The 19,957-nt window shown below is 54.7% G+C and overlaps 1 protein-coding gene across 6 annotated transcripts in view; it reads right to left on the minus strand.

Moving 5' to 3' along the window:
- TNS1 (tensin 1) overlaps nucleotides 1-6,760 on the minus strand; it is a 186,460-nt gene extending 179,700 nt beyond the window's left edge. For 5 of the 6 annotated variants that reach the window (XM_059928651.1, XM_059928653.1, XM_059928650.1 and 2 more), the window contains exon 1: nucleotides 6,646-6,760. The gene's annotated coding sequence lies outside the window, so the exon portion shown is untranslated. The remainder of the gene's footprint in view (nucleotides 1-6,645) is intronic. The other variant, XM_059928652.1, reaches the window with a different exon arrangement.
- Between the last annotated feature and the right edge of the window lie 13,197 nt (nucleotides 6,761-19,957).

Raw genomic sequence — 19,957 nt, forward strand, 5'->3', positions numbered from 1 at the left:
CAGCTCAGATGCAGGTCACACACCAGCTCTGTGATCTGGGGCAAGTAACTTAACCACTCTGAGCCTTCATCCCTTCATCTCGAAAATGGGGGTAATAATAGCATCTACATCACAGAGTTGTGAGAATTAAATGAGTTAATATACGTGGCCAGCCCAGAGTATGTTCTGTATAAGGATTAGCTATATCAGCAGCATCTCCATCACCTTCGTGATTGTTATTATACGGAAGAGCCCCGAGTCAGGAGAGCTGGGTTCTAGTCCTGACTGCTATCGGAGCTGTGTGACCTGAAGCAAGTCACTCCCCTCTCTGAGTCTCAGACTCCTGCTCAGAAAATAAGGCAGCCAACTGGCAGCCTCCAGGGTAGATTGGGCCTGCACGCTTGTCTTCATTAACCGGCTCAGTGTTTAAATCACAAAGGCTTCTTCTCTTAGTTGGAGTGCCTTCCAGCAGAGCAGCTCTCTCTGGATCCCTGGGGCCCCCACCATGGCCTGCTGTCCACACTCACTTGCCTGCTTTCCTCTGAAGGCCCTTGCCTTTCCGACCCCTGGAACAGATGGTCTCCAAGCTCTCTTCCAGCTGCGAGAGCGTGTGTATAATCCCAGCCAGCCTCTCCATCATAGTCACCACCTACCACTTCCTCCCCACAACCAACAAAGGGGGGAACCCAGGTTCCAACCCTGAAAACATCCCAAACGCTGTTGAGGAAACACCCGGTTGACAGGGATGCCCACTCCACAGGGTACCATTTCTCGTTGCAGGGGAACGAGGGCAGGAAAACTCCAGCCTCCCCATCCTGGCATCCCTCAGATGCCTGAGTCCTCCCTGGACACCCATCTCATGATCAACCCCACCTGAGAAGACCATGGCCTTCCCTAGCTCCCACGGAAGGCTAGTGGCCCTGCAAGATGAAGCCCCCTGGGGAGGGACCCTGTCAAACCAAAGCTCCATGAAGCCCAGGAGCCCCACCTCAGCCCACGGGTGTCAACATTGCCCCCTCGCAGCAGGGCCAGGCCAGCGGCCTGAGACGGAGCAGAAAGCCCCATAGAGGGGAGGGGTCTGTAGGTTACCTGCACGGGTGGAGCACTGCGCCCCAACCCCAGCCCTTGGCCGACTCCTGCCTTGCTGGGCTGCCTGGACTCTCTCCTGGGGTGGCTTCCTGCCTCTCGGGAACACAGGAAGCCAACATTGTTGGGATCTAAATGGCCTTTTCCTCCTGGCCTCGGGTCGGAAAATGAGCACATAGCCTCGGTGTGCACCTGACCCCGGCGATAACTGCCTGCATGCCCGGCCGGCCTCCGCTCCTTCCCCAGCTGGCAGAGACCTGCTCAGCCACCCACCTGCCCACCAGGCCTCGCCGCCCCTCCCTGCCTTGCTTACTTCCGTAGCCTGGCCTGGAGGTACATGATGGTTTATATTAGGTGCCAACTTGGCTAGTCCATGGTACCCAGATATTTGTTTAACATTCTTCTAGATGTTCCTGTGAATGGTTTGTTTGGGGTTTTTTTGGATGAGATGAACATTTAAATCTGTAGATTTTGAGTAAAGCACATTCCCTGCCATATGTGGGTGGGCCTCGTCCAATCAGTTGAAGGCCTGAACAACAAAGACTGATCTCCCCAGGCAAGAAGGCATTCTGCCAGCTTTTGGACTTGAACTGCAACTCTTCCCTGGGTCTCCAACCTGACCGTCTGCCCTGCAGATTTTGGACTTGTCAAGTCTCTACGATCATGTGAGCCAATTCCTTATGATAAATATCTGTCTATCTATCTATCTACCTACTTACCTATCTATCCTGTTGTCCTGTTTCTCTGGAAAACCCTAATGCAAGGTGACTCTGGGGGTGGTCGAGGGGCGAGTGGGTATGGTGTGGCTCTGAAGTTGAACCAAGAAGAAACCTTCTAGGTCATCCCATCCAGTGGTTTTCAAGCTTTCGTTTTTGCAGCCAAAATCTTGATGCAGCTGGACTCTTACATGGAATCTCAGTGATATTGGTTGGCACTTATTGAATGCTTGTTATGTGCCAGGATCTGTTCTGAACACTTTACATATGTTATCTCAGGTAATCCCCACAGTAGCCCAAGGCGGGAGGTTTGCCGTGTGTCCCGTTTTAAAGGTGAGGTAATGAAGGCACAGAAAGGTGAAGCAGTCTGCCTCAGTTCTCACTGGTAAGAGCTGGGATTTGAATCTAGGATGTCTGAGCCAAGTGCAAGACCCCCACACCATCCTGCTTCCCGATATATTTAACTCCTAAAACCAGAGCTGCTCTGATTAAAGTGGGCAGGGGTTCCAGGGCCCCAGGTCCTTAAGCCTGCCCTTGGGTTTCCCCCTTTTTCCTACCCTCTCGGGCCCCTAAAGAACCTTACAGCTCCTTTGGAACATGGTTAAGAACCTCTGATCTAGTCCAACCCCTCATTTAGAGAATCAGGAAAACCAGGCCCAGAGAGGTTAATTGTCTCACCCAAAGTCACACAACCACGCAGGGGGAAGCCAGGACTGGAACCCAGCATCTTCCCACCCTAGCAGGCTGCTTCCAGTGACTCCAAGAAGGGAGTGACTCAGACACAGGGTAGAAGCTGGGATCCCCAGTAAAGAGAAAGCTCCCTGAAACAAGGTTTCCCCAAATCCAACTAGTGAGGGCTTCTAGGTAGACTTCTCCCATTAAGACAAGTTTCCACCCTGGGGAAACTGCAGGTGACTGCCCCCACCTTCCAAGCTGACCAGAAGCATTAAGAAGGGGAGCACTCTAAGTCTGGGCCCCAATCCAGATCCAGATGGCAGGCCTTGGGTTCTTGAGCTGGCATTCTGGTCTCTTCCCTTGGCTTTCAGCCTGGTGGGAGGCTAGAGCCCTTGGGCAAGGCCCTAGACTCCCTAGAGCACTGCCCCCAGAGACCTGTGGGAAACCCTCTGTTTGAACTGAGGAACTCCTACACATCCCTCAAGACCCAGCCTACATATGGATTCCCTCCTGAAGCTTGACAGGAAAATCTCTGCCAAGTCAGAGACAGCTTTTCACACATACCTCTGTGTCAGCTTTGCCACCGGGCTCTCTGATTGTCTGACAGCATGTCTGTCTTCCCAGGTCAGGGGCTGGGTCTTGGCACCAGTACCTGGCATGGCATCCAGCCCAGAGGTTCATGATTGTCAGATGGGTGCACACATGCACACAGGGGGTGGAGTGGCAGCCTACACTGGGAGAGTTATCCAGACTCTACAGACTCCAACAGGGGAATTCTCCAGGCCCCCCATGGTCTGGGTCTCAGTAGATATTCTTGGTCCAACCCTCTAGCTATAGATGAGGAAACTGAGGTTCAAGCGGTGAAGGGGTTTATCTGAGGTCACCTGGCCTGAGAGTGGCAGGCCCAGAAGTCGAGGCTGGGCCACTGACAAAGGCCCCAGGCCTCTTCTCCTCCAATTGTCTCGTCCGTCTCTGTCTCCGCACGGGGAGCCTTAGTCCTGACACTAGTGTTCACTTTACAGCCACACACAGGACCTCAGTGCTCCTCACAGTCACCCCCTCAGAGACGAGCACAGGGTTTATTATTAACCCCGTGATACACAGGAGGAAACAGGCTCAGCGCAGCAGAAGACCAGCCGCAGTCTCACGACCACCTCTTTGCCTGTATATCTGTCACGCTTACACCCACGTGTCCACACACCTTCGTTCTTTGTCTGCCTTGATCGCCTTTGAGTCTCCCAGAACCAGAACTAGACCCCAGGTTCCTTGACTCTCTTCCCGACCCCGTCTCCCACCTCACGCCCTTCAGCCATAGTCCATTAAACAGTGAAATGCAGGAGGATGGGGAGCTATGGGGCAGGGCAGCCAGTGGGAGACAGGACAAATGCTCCAGTCTCTCTAGATCTGGGAAGGTGTCCTCACTGCCCCTGCCTGCAGCAAAATTCCCTCAACTTTGCAAGCCCCATGGAGACTGTGAATGCAGGGCCTTGACATTCAACCCAGAACCCCCAGCCACTAATCCAGAGGGTCACCATGTTGCAGCCAGAGACTTGAAGACTGGAAGAGGAACCAGAGAGCACAGCAAATCCTTTGGATTGGCCTTGGTGAATGGCCCCCTCAGCCAGAGGACAACTATATCTGGTGGCCCTGGATGGATGGATGGATGGATGGATGGATGGATGGATGAAGGGAGAGAGGGAAGGATAAGGGGGATCTCATGCCACCACAACCTCCTGGTTCCAAAGCACAGAGAGTTGGCGCACTCCTGCATCTCCCACCAGTAAGCCCAGTGGCCCCAACCCTGCCCCCAAGCCTAGTGACCCCAACCCTCTTGCTGGGGATACACATGTGGCCTGTATAGCTGGGAGTCTTCTGTCTTCCCTTGTGGGGCTGGGGGTCCCTGGTCCTTCCATGGCCCAGTCCTGACACCTGGTGGTGCCTCTGGAGAGTGGCCCTGGTTTTTTTCCCTCTTCTTCCCACTAACTCACCCAGAGCATCCAAACCAGCCTGGCAGCCCACTGGCCGGCCACCCACCCTCCACTCCGGTTCACACCAGCAGGGCCAGGCTCTGAACCAGGTGAGACCGGGGTCATCTCTGCTCCCCTTGGGAGCCTTCCATGCACATGGGGTCAAATCCCCTCCTCAACCCGGGCCCTCAAGCCAGGTCATCTGGGGAAGTTAGGACCACAGGCGATCACAGAATGTGCGGCCAGAGATGTGCCCAAGGTCACTCAGTGAGAGTGCCGGACTTCCTTACACCCCCAGCCCCGTGCTGCCTCCTATCAGAGCTGTGTCAGAGTCACTGGGGGGAAGGGAAGGTGCATTGGGGGAGGAAGGAAGGAACTGGGGGGGGGGCAGGGGCGGGGCTAACATGAGCAGGTTCAAGGGACCGGATGAGGTGGAGGTGGTGATGGAAGCAAAAGGCAAAACCCCAGCCTAGGCAACGCCTCCCCGGCTTCTCCCAGCTCCGACCCGAAACCACCACCCGCGCCAGCCAGGACTCTTGGGAGGAGGGTGCCACCACGTGGCTAATTTTGGTATGGCATAAATTCCTGTCGGGCCCGCTAAACTCAGTCTGGGTGTGTCCCAGTTCTGCAATTAGGGACCATAAAATTCTGTCCTTGGCCCGAAAGGCTTTGCCTGGAATGCCCCCCACATGCACATGCACACACTCACACACTTCCATCCACCCTCTCCAGCCTCCAACCCCAGCTGAAACTTCTCGTCTAGGAACCTTCCTGCCCCCAGAGAGCACACACGCTGGAAACTCAACTCCGACCCAGCCAGCTGTGTCCCTCGGCAAGAGACTTAACTACTCGGAGGCTCAGTTTCCTCGTCTGTAAAACAGGGATGACGCTAGCACCTCCCGGATGCTGTGAGTGCTGCATGAGATCATGCGTGTGTGTGCTTTAACATGAAGTGCTTTAATGCCCAGCTTTCCAGCCCCACCAGGACGTGGGCATGGAGGGAAGGAAGAGGGGAGAGCCCTGGTGGAGAGAAGCATGTGAGTAAAGGCTCCAGGCAAGAAAGAGCCCGGCCCTTTGGCATGTTTGACATACTTGGCATATTTGGGAAGTGTGTGAGGTGCAGCTGGTTTCACTATGGACTTGGGGGCCGGGGGCACGTGGGTCAGAGAGCTGGCAAGCAGTGGGTCCACCAGGCCGCGCAGCCGCAGGAAGGGGTCTGTGCTGTGTCTTCAGGGAGCGGGGGCTCCCAAGGCTAAAGCCAGGGACCTGACATCGAGGCCCTCCGGAAGCTGGTGCGGAGGTGGGCTGAGAGGGTGGGTCAGGATGCCAGAGGCAGAGGGGCAGCTGTCAGTTGTACGGGAGAGGTGTCGGCAGCCTGAATTGGCTGCAGAGAAGCTCAGCGAATCAAGCTGTATGGAGGGGGGAGTGCTGGCGATTGATGGGAGGTGGGGGTGACAGAGAGGGAGGCATCTGGTGGGGCAACTGGGTGGGTGATGGTGTCAGTCGCTGAGATTGGGTGCAGGGGTCTCCTGCTGATTTCATAGTGTGACCTGGGGCAGGACACCAACTCCTCCGGCAGCCGTGACAGCCAAGCCCAGGCTGCGCATGAGAACAGGAGCACATGAGAACAGGGATTACAAAAGCCTGCCAGTCAGCAGGCCCTCCTCCGAGGCTAACTGGGAGCCTCTTAAACTCACCCCTAAGCTGCCACAGGGGCAGGACCGTGGCTTGGCATCTTTGCAGTACTCCTAGTGCCAGGCACACACCCCCACACCCACCTTCCACAGGCCCTCCACGTGCTGACCACACACCATCCACGTGCCAACCACATGACATCTGCAGGCCAACCATACCCCCTCACACGCCCTCCACACGCCAGCCACTCACCAACCACACACCATCCACCTGCCACCACATAATATCCATATGTCTTCCCTAAGCCATTCACATGCCACCTGTATGCCGTCCACATACCTTCTTCCACATATCATCTGTATGCCATCCACACATAAGCTACATGCCATTTCCATGCCACCCATCGCCTGCCATGTGCCATCCACACATACCCACATGCTCGCTATCCGTGTGCTCAGCATCCCCTCCCAAATGAGAACCAGGCACCAAGTCGGGACCCCAAGGACATCCCAGCCTGACCCGGGCCTCGGGCATCTCACTCCCTGAAGACGTGCTCCCCATCCCCCGTGGCCCAGCCAGCTGCTCACCTTTGCAGGTGCAACCCTCCCGGGTGATGACCTGTCGGCAGATCCCACAGGGCTTCACCTTCTTGAAGGTCTTCACCTTGAAGTGGTGAGTCTTGGGGGCCTCCAGGTCCTCTGGCTGTGGGAGGAGAGGCACAGTGATGAGGCTGGGCTCCTGGGGAAAGAGCCAGGGGACCAGGGGAGAAGCAGGCAAGCACTGGGGAAAGGAGAGGTGACAGCCCCTTCAGCTGTGAAAGGCCCGAGCCCATTTATGGGAGGAGGTGCCCAGGGAGAGAAAGCTGTGGGTGCGACCCAGACTCCCAGTCAGAGGTGGGGTCAGACAACAGTCGAAAACTCCAGCCCCCTCCATGGTTTCTTAATCACTTTTCTGATTTAGTTTATTAGCAAAGTGCACTCATTTTAAATGTATTGCTCAATACAATTTGACACACATATGCCCCATGGACCCACACCCCAGGAGGCTCCCTCGTGGCCGTCCCAGTCAATATTACCCCAAGGTAGATACTATTGTGACTTCTATCACCAAAGATCCATTTTGACAGGTTTTTAAGCTTCATATGAATGGAATTATACAGTATATACTCCTGTGTCTGCCTCTTTGACTCAGCAAGAATCTGGGAGATTCATCCCTGTGCTCACATAGCAGCAGCTCCCTCCTTTTCGCTGCTGCATAGTACTCCACCGTGTGCGTGCAACTAACTCATTCATCCATCCTACTGCTGATGGCCCTCGACCTTTTACCCATGTCCCCGAGTGCCATGCCCCTCAGGTTTCTCTCTCTCACCCTCACTACCACCCCCTGCTCCAGCCCAGAAGGCTTCTTCCATCTTTATTTTTATTTACTATTCTTTACATTATGAAAATATCGATAGGTTAAATATCCTTTTTAAAACTACACCACCAGAATGTAAATTGATACAGCCACTATGGAGAACAGTATGGAGGTTCCTTAAAAAACTAAAATAGAACTACCATACGACCCAGCAATCCCACTACTGAGCATATACCCTGAGAAAACCATAATTCAAGAAGAGTCATGTACCACAATGTTCATTGCAGCTCTATTTACAATAGCCAGGGCATGGAAGCAACCTAAGTGTCCATCAACAGATGAATGGATAAAGAAGATGTGGCACATATATACAATGGAATATTACTCAGCCATAAAAAGAAACGAAATTGAGTTATCTGTAGTGAGGTGGATGGACCTAGAGTCTGTCATACAGAGTGAAGTAAGTCAGAAAGAGAAAAACAAATACCGTATGCTAACACATATATATGGAACCTCAAAAAAAAAAAATGGTACTAAAGAGCCTAGGGGCAGGACAGGAATAAAGACGCAGACGTAGAGAATGGAGTTGAGGACACGGGGAGGGGGAAGGGTAAGCTGGGACAAAGTGAGAGAGTGGCATGGACATATATACACTCCCAAATGTAAAACAGATAGCTAGTGGGAAGCAGCCGCATAGCACAGGGAGACCAGCTCGGTGCTTTGTGACCACCTAGAGGGGTGGGATAGGGAGGGTGGGAGGGAGATGCAAGAGGGAGGAGATATGGGGATATATGTATATGTATAGCTGATTCACTTTGTTATAAAGCAGAAACTAACACACCATTGTAAAGCAATTATACTCAAATAAAGAGGTTAAAAAAAAAACTACACCACCACACACATGGGATGAGAGGCAGGCTGGCAGTCCAAGCCTTCCCTGCATCTGGCTTGCCGCGATCCCGGGGCCAGCCAGCACCCCACCACTAACAGGGGCCTCAGTTGCCCCCTCCAGACACCCTGAGGTTGGGCCCCACACTGCTTGTGACCACATATCTGAACACAGTCTAAGCCGCAAAGTCGTGCATCCACGCTGCTTAGGACCACCCTCTTCCCACCCGCAGCCCCCAGCCCAGGCACATGCTGGAAAATGGGGAAAGCTCCCCATTCAGAGGACTCCCCGGGGAGTCCTGCCCTGCGTGCAGGCACCATTCCTCTCTAAGGCACCTCACCCTGGTACCTAGCTGGATTCATTTCCCGGCTCCAGCAGCAGGGGCCAGCAGAGCACAGACACTGACGCTTCTCTGCCCGCCGCCCGCGCCCCACCCCCCAAAGGTACAGAGCTTTCCAATGCCCTCTGCACATGCATGGACACACACAGACATGATCACAGACCAGGGAGAAGGTTCTTCTCCTCCAAGTCCCCCTCCTAGCATCCTGGCCCAAGCCTCCCCACTCTGCGTGTTCAGAGGACGGGTGGCAGCATCCCACAAACCCAGCATGTCCAGGACTCCCAGCTGAAGATCCTGTAGTGGTGAGTCCTGGGCAAAAGAGATAGAACCAAGAGAGACACGGAGAGGAAAACGGACAAAATAAGAGCGGGAAAGCCAGTAGGAAAAGAGGCAAAGAGATAGAGAGGTGGAGGGGGGAGAGAGAGACAGAAAGAGTCAGAGACAGAGACAAGAGAGAGAAAGACAAAGAGGGACAGAGAGAGAAGACAGAGAAAGACAGGGAACAGCAACAGTCAGACAGAGAAGAAAAAAAGAGGACCAAGATAAAGGCAGAGACAAAGACAGAGACAAACAAGCACACACAGAGAATGAGAAAGATTAGATAGAAACAGAGACTATAAAGGGAACCAGAGAATCAAAGGGGGACAGACAGACAATAGGACACAGGAGCCAGCTTGAAGGGGCTCCTCAGATCTGGAAAGATCTGAGCATCAAAATACATAATGATAGTAATGGCTTAAATGAGTACATACTCATATGTGAAATAAGTGAATACAGTCAAAGTCTGATGAGGAACAGAGTATTTACGAGTCTCAAAGCACCTCCCCACATCATGCTTATAAATTACAAAGGGGAAAAAAGTAACTTTGCCTGGCACACTCCACTTTAATCAAGTGATCAAAGCTAACGTCACCAGTAACAGGATGAGTGGAGATTGTGTGCCACAGAGGGGATGAGAACAGAACGTCACTTCTGCGATACTCCTGCCAAAGAGACACAAGCTGAACCTAATCATGAGGAAGCATCAGACCAACCCAGTGGAGGGACAGTCCACAAATTAAGTGGCTTATAATATTCCAAAGTGACAAGGTCACGAAAGTCAAGGAAAGGCTGAGGAGATTTCCAGACTGAAGGAGACTAAGGAGACATGACAACCAAATGCCACGGCTGATTCTGAACTGGATTCTTTCCACGCCCCCAAAGGACATCATTAGGACAACTGGCCAAACTTCAGTGGTGTCTGAGGATGAGAAGGTCACGCATCAATGTCAATTTCCTGGCTTGGATGGCTGTGTTGGGTTAGGTGGGGAAAGTCCCTGTAGGAAAATAGGGAAGTATTCAGGGATGGTAGGGCAACGTGTCAGCAACTTACTCTCAGATAGCTCAGAAAAAAAAAAAGTTCTTTGCACTGTATTTGCCACTTTTCTGAAGTTTTAGATTGTCTCAAAATTCAAAGAGACAGACTATTTGTCAAGACGGTGAGGAGGCAGGACGGAGCAGATATAAAGTCCAGAGGAGAGACCAGAGAGCAGAGGGTGGTGGAGTCAGGAGTGGGTGCAAGAGACCAGCAGTGCCCCCTGGTGGCTGGGCCAGGCAGCAGGACCTGGGTTCTGATATTCCAGACACTTCATTCTGGGAGCTATGCTTCCAGCTTCAGCTGGGGAAGGGGAGGGGGGCGGTAGGCTGAGGGTCCAGCTCTGGACTTGACCCAGTGTCCCCCATCCCACAAGGAGGGGCAGGTGAGTCCCCTCCTATTCTGAGGTCTCTCCTCCCCCGTTTTCCCATCTCAGCCCCTGGCTGGCGGCCTTCCGAATGATCTCTGTCACAGACATTCCAGGGAGGGGACCCAGTCCCGCGTCAACTGCAGCAGCCAAGGCCTAGGGTAGGAGGAGGAGCAGGGAGGAGGCTTGGGGTTCAATTCAAGGCCTGTCTGGGAGGGTGGGCAGGCAGGAAGCCCTAAAGCCCAATCATCTCAGGCCTAGTCTGCCCCCCGAAGCCTGCCTCTCCTACCCCACTAAGTCAGCAAAGCTCCCTGTGCCAGCTTATCCCCCAGCTTTCTCTGCCTACACCCCAAATCCAGCCCTTCCCCCAAAGCCCAGGGAAAGAGACCTCCTACCGAAAGCATAGTCAGGGCAGTGGAATCTCCCCAAAGAGGGTCCAGGCTGTCCAGTAAACAGATGGGGAGTAGGTGGAGACTTCCAGGCTGACAAGCAAACACCCAGGCTTCTCCCCTGGGCCCTGGGCTTGCCTGCCCTGCCTGGCCAGCTCCATAAAGTCTGAGTTTACAAACTCTCCTCCCGCCCGGGCTTGGAGAACAGGAACCGGGTTCAGAAAACACACTCTCTGGCCTCGCTCATGGCCTCCTTAAGCTGCCTCCAGGTGATGGCCCAGCACACTCCTACCCCTCACCCCTACCCCGTCCTGACTGTCTGGCTGAGGGAGCACTGGGCTGGGAGTCTAGAGACCTGCTTTCTAGGCTGGTGGCCTCACAGTCCCCAGATGAAAATAAGGGGTTCGGACAAGACAGCCTGAGTGTACACAGTGTAGGGGAAATAATGGGCCAGTTTGACAGGAAGGGACTGTGGGATCTGGGGAGTGGACGTGCTGCTGGTTACAGAGAGAGGGACGTCTAATGAGACATCACCCCTCCATGAGAGGCCGGGAACCCCGGTGGAAGTGAGGAGACCAGTTCGGCCATGCCCAGCAAAGTGACCCCGGATGTATAGCAGCCCTGACTATACACTGGGATGTCTGGTAATCTTGTTAGAAGTCATCCACAGAGGTCTGACGGTTTCCCAGGACGATGGAGGAGAAAGTCTAGGATGGAACATCTTCAAATATCTGAAGGAGCTGTCATCGTAAGAAGTTGCTGTGCATGGACATATATACACTACCAAATGTAAAATAGATAGCTAGTGGGAAGCAGCCGCATAGCACAGGGAGATCAGCTCGGTGCTTTGTGACCACCTAGAGGGGTGGGATAGGGAGGGTGGGAGGGAGGGAGACGCAAGAGGAAAGAGGTATGGGAACATATGTATATGTATAACTGATTCACTTTGTTATAGAGCAGAAACTAACACACCATTGTAAAGCAATTATACTCCAATAAAGATGTTAAAAAAAAAAAAAAAGAAGTTGCTGTGAAGTTACTGAAGGCAAAACAACACCCAGTGGGCAGAAGCTGCCAGGACTTATGATTAGACTCAAGGGGGAAAAAGAACTTCCTAACAATCATATGTCAAAATCCAGAGGAAGAAGATAAACAAAGGTCTAGTACCTACCCTGCCCTCGCCCACGGTTACTCTGCAGGTACACGCAGAGGATGAGAACGAGCCCATAAGGCACCGAGCTCAAGGGTAATGGCTTGTTATGACAATGACCATCATTTTCCCTGACAAGTGGCAGACAGCCTCACAAAGCACACCCAGCCCCTCCCTTGCTGGATTCGCTCCTAGCAGACCTGGGGGAAACTCAGGACAGAAGAGGCCTGGCCATGGCAGGAGCTGCCTAGTCCTTCCAACGCCTACCTCCCTCGAGAGCCAGAACCCAGAAAAGGGAAGGGGTCCCAGCCGAAGTCATTCTTCCCTACCCTCCAAACCCAGAGCCCTAGCCCTGCAACAAGCCCACCCACCATCGGAGGGCTTTCCTGGCCCTCGGGGGGATCTCTCCCTCCCACCCTCCGCTCAGCCAAGCTGCCTGTCAGAGGGGTGTGGCGCATCTGGCTTGGGCAGCCTTGGCAGGAGTCCTTGGCCTTGGGGTGGGAATGGCTGTTTGTTGGCTCCTCCCTGCCCCCTGGGGCAAAGCACAGTGGGGTGGGGGTGGTGATGAAGGGGGACTGATAACCGTAGGGTCCTCCAGCTCATGAGCTCCTGCCGCCTCCCCAAGAAAATTCCCCAGCCCAGCCCCACTAGGTTCCCTACGCCCCACACTAGGAGACCTGGATGATGAGGCCAGAGGGCAGAAGTCTATGAGCTAGTGAGCCTTGGGAAAGAGAGTCACTGAAAAGCAGGCCTAGGACAGACTTGGAGGGTCGTTCGGTCCTCTCCCTGCCTCCCGGCCATCCACCCCTCCATGTCTCATCACCTTGCATTGGGATGCCAGGACCTGGTTGGCATCAGTGGTCATTTCTATGGGGAAGACTGGGACTCCCAGTGGAGCTGCAGGCTGGCGTCCGGCAGCCCCCTGCCACCCCGGCCCCTCAAACGCAAGCTCCCTGCAACCCCACCTCACCTTCATATACACACGGAAGTTCCTTACCACCACCAGCCCCGCCATCCCCTAGCCAGCTAATGGCCTGACCATGTTCTTGGTCGCCCCGGGTGGAAAACTCTGAGTCACTCTCAACTCCTCCCGGTTCCACCCTCCAATCCAACCAGTTGCCAGACTCGGCAAATTTTACTCCCTAAATATTCTTGTGGCCTCCTGTGCTTTTCATTCCACTGCCTTTGCCTATTGGAGGCCCTGTCACTTTTGTCTGGAGCTATTGCAACAGCCTCCGGCCTCCTGCCCCAAGACACTGGACCCCTCCTCCCCACACAGCGTCTAAGGAACACAGCTCTATGGGGTCACCCCCACTCACCCCAATATGCTTCCATGCCTTCCCAGGCACCCAAGTTAAGACCTGCACTCCCTCAAGTCAGCAAGAAAGCAGCCGTGGTCCACACCCCGCCCACCCGGCCATCTCAATCCCCTCGCCCCACTCCCCAACTCCCTACCCTGCATCCACCTCTGAGCTTCTGCTCTGCTTTTCCCTCTTCCCAGCATGCCCTTCCTCCCTCTCAGCTTGTCAAGCTTCTAGGGATCCTTGAAGGCCTCATTCAAACCTCATCCCCGCAGGGAGATCTCCCCAGATACCCACCCCCCACCTCTTTCAAAATCAATCTCCCCACCCCGTCTTCTTTTTTCACCATGAAAATTTTAAAAGCTCCGGAAAAGATGAATACGCCTATGCCCTTGGCCCCGATTCACCGCTTCCACGCTCTGTCTCTGTCCCCTACCTCAGCCCAATATAATCACCGCCCTCGGGAAATTTGACATCGATACGATAGCATTATCTAATCTTCAGTAACATATTCTAATTTCCCCTTTTGCCACAATAACACCCATTAGAGCTGGGTCTGCGTCTGTTTTTATTTTGGACTCAGGACCCAAGCAAGATCTTGTATTACATTTAGTTGCTGGGTTTCTTTCCTCTTCTTTCATGTGGACACATTACTCCACCTTATGATTTCCCTTTTATGACACTGACTTTTTTGAAGAGTCCAGGCGGTTCTGCAGAATGTCTCTCAGTATCTGGACTGGTCTGGTCATTTCCTCATGATTCAATTCAGGGTTAAGGGCTGCCCAACGCCACTTCCTTTCCTCAGTCGCACGTGCTTGGTGCCCCGTCACAACACTCTGCGCAATCTGACTGGTCCCTGCTGCCCCACTTGTTAGCTAGGTAACCCCGGGCAAGTTGCTTAACCCCTGTCTGCCTCACTTTACTAATCTGTTAAGTGGGCTAATCATAGCAACTGCCCATAGGTTGTGACAATGCCTGGAAACACGCTGGAACAGCGCCTGACACACAGTAGGCGCTCACCAGAATCGGGCTCTGATTCATGTTGTCACGCCTGTGTGTGCGCTGGACTAGGCCCCAGGTGCCCACATCTGCACGTGCTTCTGCCCCATGTCCCCTGTGTCCAGAACAGTGTGAGCCCAAAACAAGTCGGAAGGAGCCTGACCTTGGTTCACTCTAGTGTAAGTACACCCATTCCCACTGTCCTGCCCTCAGGGGACAGAACACGGGTTGAGGTGCTGGCATCACGCGGCTGAGGAGAAAGCTCTCTGACACCGAGTAGCCCTGGATCTCCATGGGAGGAAGGATGCAGAGCGTGGCTTTAACTGAGCTCCCCGTGTGACAGAGGAGCACGCGGAGGCTTGGGGAGTCCGGGATTCTACCTGGTGGCCCTCGGCCCATGACTCGGCTTCCTGAGCTGGACCATCTCTCGCCATCAGCCTGTTTCTCTCTCTCTCTCGCCTTGGCTCCTTCATAAACCACGTCCCAACATTTTTAAGCATCAAGTCCCAGGTCCCTTTTTTGTGCTCTAACATGAAATCATCTCCTGGAGTGGGAGGGCACAGAGATGTGGATAGTCTGAAGGTGCGGCATCACGGCGAGGAGCTGGCACAGATTCCCTCGCTGAATCCTCACAACAACATCCTATGACGAGGCTGAGGAACGTGCTCTGCGACACACAAGGAGGGCAGGATGGAACGAAGATTCAAATCCAGGTCTGTCTGAGACAGGGTCCCTAACCATGGCACTACCACCACTTCCAAGGGTGTGTCCACAGCTGCCGTCTGTGTGACCTGGAGGAGCCCCGGCAGTTGCGACGTCAGGACCCCTCTGTCCAAAGGCCATCTACTGGCTGGTTTAGCCCCCTCTTATCCTTTGTCAATTATTCTTACTTCCCGCACTTGGATTTCTGAGGTCTCAGCTTCATCTTTGGATCTAGTTTAAAGTTCACCTCCCAAGAGGTCTTTCCTGATATGTCCCTTCTCCCCCAGTCTAGGCTAGGTCCCCCCTTAAATGTCCCCACAGTTTCCCTCTTGGTGACACCCATCTTATTGTAATCATTTGCCCAATATCTGCAAGCTTCTTGAAGAAAGTCGGCACTCTATAATCATTGGTGAGATAGATGGACGGGAACATGGGTGGGTGGGTGTTGAGCCGGCAGAATGACTGGATGCTTTCTTTGTCACAGTGCTTCCCCAACACCATTTCCTATCCTTAGGCTGCTGGCCACCAACCCCTCAACCCAGAGCTGCAAAGCCCCCGGCCCATACCCTTCCTCTTTTCAGGAGCACTGAACCCAGTGGCCATGTGGCCCCTTGGGCAGGCCGCTTCCCCTCTGTGGGTCCCCTTCGCCTTGGCTAGAAACTGAAATTAGCCATCCCTGACCTTCCCACCTCACAGAATTACAGTGAGGTTCAAATGAAATTGCATAAGTCAAGGAAATGGACACAGGTAAGGCACAGAGAGGCTACGGCTGCCCAGACCACACACCCAGCATCCGTGCTCTGACCCTGTGCACGCTGCCTGCAGGAGAAGACCTGCATGTTCTGGGCCTTCACATCATCCTTAACACCCCCTCCTGCCCTTCCCCAAAGCACTCCCAGAATGGAAAGCCCTGGATGGGGACGCACGAGGGCCAGGTCCTAGTTCTGACTCTAACTTGCTGCGTGGCCTTGAACTGTGCCGTCATATAAAGAGAGCTAACATTTCTTGAGCTTTTACTGGGGGAGAAACGCTATTCGAAATGTACTGGCTCCTTTAAAACTTAACAACACTATAGGTAGCTGGGGAAACCAACCGAGAAACAGAGATTCGAAGCCACAGAGCGTCCGAGTCACAGGGCCAGGATGAAACACAGGCACTGTGCTCTCGGCCAGCCAGCCACACTCCCACTGAGCATTGCAGAAAAACAGTACGGTATTGCTCCCTGACTTTGTACCTCAAACGCCATTTTGAAAAATTTTGCAAAGGGGGTGTTTTCTTTCAGACCCTGTCAGCATCACGCAGACCAGCCTAGCTCCCAAACGCGTGGCCAGGAGGCCCCCGGTGGGCACAGCCCTTACAGGCTAACAAAACTCCAAAGAGAGTGAGTTCAGGACGGAGGGGTCCGAGTGGGGTACACAGGGCAAGAGCTGCGCACCAGGAAACCGGGGGCTCACGAGGACCCTCTGACAAAAATGTGTGCTTAGCGCTGGGAAAGACACCAGCTCCAGAAAAGAGAACACTTCATTGTCTGCAGCTGGAAGTGGCCTCAGAGGTCAGCTTCAATGAGGTCCAGAAGAGTCAAGTGGCGAGCCCGAGGCCACATGGCTTGCTCAGGGCAGGGCCAGGGCTGTACTTGGCCCCCAGTCATGCCTGTGGCTCTTTCAGCCCCATCTAACAAGCCCCTTCCCAGTTCCTGAGAACAGAATGAGCCCCTCCAGAAGGAAGGGCCTGCAGCTCTAACTCCATCGGTGTAACACCAAAAAGCCTCAATTAATAGGCATGTAATTATTTTCTAAATAAACCGTGCTTGAATATGTAATAGCGAATGGGAGCATTTGATGAGAAAATCAAGTTATGCATAATATATAGCTCGGCTCCTCAGCTAATAAAGTGATTTTTATTCCTAGAGCTTGTTAAAACTACGCGTTACAGATAAATTACTTCTTGGATGAAATGTCTGCAGCTATTCCTGGGGAGATCCTCCCGCACATCAGATCTGCAATACAGGGGATCCCGTGAGCCAAGCAGGAGGTTGTGGAGTGGGGGAGGGACCGGCATTTACTGAGCACCTACTGAGTGCCTGGGTACCTGGTCTTTTGACATACTTTGTCCTCACCCCAGCCAGACAAGGTGTGTATTATTCTCCCCACTTTACAGAATCAGGAAACTGAGGCTCAAGAAGGGAACTGCTGTACCCAAGACAGAACTAGGATCTGAGCCTAGCCCTGCCTGGTGTCAAAGTCCACGCCTTTCCCACCAGCAGGAGCCTCTCAAGGTGGAAGTAGCTCCCTTGTCAAGGTCTCCAGGACCTCCATGCCCCCTCTCCGTAACTGGCACCAGCTACCCCTCCCCTTCCTGCTACAAACTTACACCCCAGCCCCACAGACTCCCACCCGGAAAGGAGGAAGGTTACTGGGACAACTGCCTGGGACAACTGGAGGAGGGGGACAGGAGCTTGACGGGGCCAGGGCTGTGCCTTCGGGCCAGTCCACACCCTCCAGACTCGGGCCCACCCTGGCAATGGGCATCCAGGCCGGGGCCGGATGGAGAGCAAACACCCTTCTCCCCAGCCCACTCCCACAGAAGCCTGCCTGCTGGGCTGTCTCACAGAGCTGGGGAGGGACAGGGGCGGGGAGGCACCAGGAGAGAGGACAGGAAAAGGGGTGAGGGGAGGGCCTTAGAAAAGTGGCTGCATCCACACCAGCCCTTGGTCCCCAGCCCTCAGGGAGAGAAGTGACATGGACGAGGCACTCATGCTCACCTCTCTGCACCTCCCCGCCATCACCCTTGTCTCACCCACGTGGAAACTGAGGCTCAGAGCCGTGCAGCGCTTCTCCCAGAGCCTCTCCGCTGACGTGGCCCTGTCTCCATCCGCACCAGCGTCACCCCTGGAAGTCTAACTGCCATCCTTCCCGCCGCAGGCCTCCCTCCCTGCCAGCCTCTCTCCTCAGCACCATCCTCCAGAGTCTGTCCCAGGGAGCTGAAAGGGGCTAGAGAAATGACCTTGGCCAAGGCTCCCATTATACAGATGTTGACAGCAGCCCAGCGAACCCCTGATGCATCCTCTGTGCAGGACGCTCCAGACACCTTCAGTCTCTAACTCAGACCCACACCCACACCCAAGCCCCCCATGCCACCCAAACCCCCTCCTGCCAGCCCCCTCCCCACTTCCCCTCTCTGCCCAGAGTACACCTGACTGCCCAAGTCTGATCTCCCACCACTGTCCTCAGCCTGGGCTTGCCTGGGCCGAGGAGGGCCCTCCCAAGGACTGGCCGGAACAGGGAAAGGGGCAGGAAAGGCCACATCTGGATCCTGGGCCTGAAGCGCCCTCCCCCAAACCAGCCATCACTCTCTTTGAGACCAACATTAACCTCGGCCAGGGATGACTTCCTTGCCCTCCTGACCCCTGTGCATGCCTTCACCCAGCCCAGAGAGCGGAGCCCCTCTGAGGAAGGGGTCTCCTGTCCCTGCCCCCTCCTCTCCTGCAGCAGTCAGCCCTCTCCCAGCCCCCTCTCTCCCAGGAGCCTCTGCCCCTGACTGGCCTCAAGACTTTTAACCCTCACCATGTGGCCCCCAGACCCTGCCTGCCCACCCTTCAAGCACCCTGCGCCGACACACACCTTCCTGAATCTGGGGCCAAGAAAGGGAAGAGGAGGCCGTGGCTTCCTCCTCTGGGACTGGAGGGGGTCGGGGGAGGTCTTGGTAAGGATGGGAGGGCTGTGGAGGGGGGAGGATGGCAGCGGGTAGAAGCTGAAATTGGGGTAAAAGTGATGGAACCCGAGCAGAACTTTTCCCCAGCCTGGCTTTTCCAGATTTCATCTTCAAGGTCAATGCCCCCTGTTCCTCAGGCCCCTACCACTGCCCCCCCTCAGACTCTTAGGCTGAACAACTTGAGGGGTGAAGAATTTTCACCCCGGTGTGGGGTGGGAATGAAGAGAGAAGTGGCTCCAAAAAGAAACAAACTTTGTGATGGCTTCCTTCTACTTACAGCTCCTGGACTCAACTTGGGGAGAGGACACTGGGGAGGTGGGATGTACTGACCGGCAGAACCGGGGCCTGGGCCCCATTGATGGGGACGGACTCAGGCTGAGGGTCTACTCAAGTCAGTCTTTCCTTCTGTCCCTCAGAGGCAGAAAGGCCCCCTCCCTCACCACCAACACTCCCCCAACCCCAGGCTCTCAGGGTAAGGCTAAGGTCGAAGGCGGGGGGGGGGGGGGGGGGGGGTGGGGGGGGGGGGTTCGACCTCCTAGCTAACGCAACCACACCTACCCAGAGCATGCAGGACAGACAGATCCACGTCATCTTCGAGGGTCCCCGTCCCTGGGGCCACGCCCGGGGACTGCAAAGGGTCCCCCTGAGCTCTCAGCCCCTTCGGAGCAGGCAGAAGGCAGCTCTGAGTCCGCGGCGGCTGCTCTGGCTCAGCCAGCATCTGCAGCGCTCACCCTGCCTGCCTCCAATTCACCCTCCCTCCTTCTCCTCCTCCTCCCCCCACTCCACCCCCTACTCCCAGCCTCCTGTCTCCTCCCTCCTCCCAGCTCCACTGGTGGCTTTGGGGGTCAGAAGCCCTGCTTCGCGGGGGGGTGGGAAGGAAGCAGAGCAAAAGGACAGCTACTGGAGACAGCCCCTCCCCCCAGAAGCCACCCCCAACCCCAGACACACAACCCCTATGAGCCACCAAGCTGCTCCTGCCTTCTGGTTGGATCTGACACTGCCAGGCCTGGCGTCTGCTCTACTTACTGCAGACCTCCACCCCCAGACCATTGATGGAGGGACAGACAGACATGGGACAGCACAGTCCTCTTGAGCTGGGGTTCCTCGGCCCCATCCCATCTCCAAGGACACACGCATGCCCTCCTGCCCTCAGAACACAAAGTCACTTGCACTCACTTAGCTAGGTCAGTGCCCAGGGCACCCTGGTGCCCATTCGGCAAGCTCAGAGCCCACGCCACGCTTTACTCAAGAGAAGCCTGGCCTGAGACCGCTGGAGAACTGCCCTGCTCCCAGGGCTGTGGATTTCATTCCAACTTTTTTCCTACTTTTTTTTCCCCTTCT

This window comes from Balaenoptera ricei, chromosome 7 (genome assembly GCF_028023285.1).
Source record: "Balaenoptera ricei isolate mBalRic1 chromosome 7, mBalRic1.hap2, whole genome shotgun sequence".
NCBI lineage: Eukaryota > Metazoa > Chordata > Mammalia > Artiodactyla > Balaenopteridae > Balaenoptera > Balaenoptera ricei.